Source organism: Plasmopara halstedii (genome assembly GCF_900000015.1).
Source record: "Plasmopara halstedii genome assembly, contig: Scaffold_292, whole genome shotgun sequence".
Lineage (NCBI taxonomy): Eukaryota > Oomycota > Peronosporomycetes > Peronosporales > Peronosporaceae > Plasmopara > Plasmopara halstedii.
In genome coordinates this window covers 519,156-519,954 of record NW_020187213.1, presented here as the reverse complement: position 1 = coordinate 519,954, position 799 = coordinate 519,156, and positions in this window count along the sequence as shown.

Sequence of the window (799 nt, the reverse complement as noted above, 5' to 3'; positions counted from 1 at the left end):
TCGAGAAAGCAAACCCACGTATTCGGTACTGTGTCCGCAACGGGTGCGATGCCATCGATACCGAACAGCACTTGTTCTTCGACTGCATGCTTCCATCACAGCTCTGGCGGCAGGTGCTCCAGCTGGTATCACCGTTCTTCATTGAGCGTCCAACATGGCTCGACATTGCTCTTGCTAAGAAGATGCGTGTACGCGACGACTGGAAGGCTTGCGGCGATGTTGTTGGCGATGTGTGGCACGTTCTCCACGCGGTGACACTTCACTTTCTATGGTGTGACCGCAATCATTGTCTATTCGACAGCAGACAGCCTACACCAGCGATCGCCGCGACTACAGTAATCTTCACGACATTCTTCGCACACGTTCGATACTTCCAACGGCGCTTACCCAAGGAAAACCCAAGTGATGATTTCTGCATGGTATTACGAAAGCTAACGACTTGTCCGAGCCTCGGTGAATTTGTTGAACACTTTCCATGTATCACCAAATTGCGATAAACTGAAAGCCCGAAAAATTTTGAACCGATTGATATGCAGATCGTCCATATTTGTGTATTTAACACAAATTGGTGTGTAGAACACTATGTATAAGGTTCTGCAAGTTATTTTGTCTATTTGAAAATTAATTTTTAGAGGTTTAGAAAATATGCAGGTATTAAATGTGGGAGGTCAGATTGTCGTTTGAGTGTTACATGAGGACGAGTGGTTGTCAGCGGCATCTTCCGATTTTTCTCGTGGGGCTCAGATCGATTCGGACTTAATCCGACAATTTTGGCCTTGATAGATGACCGACCTCCGCT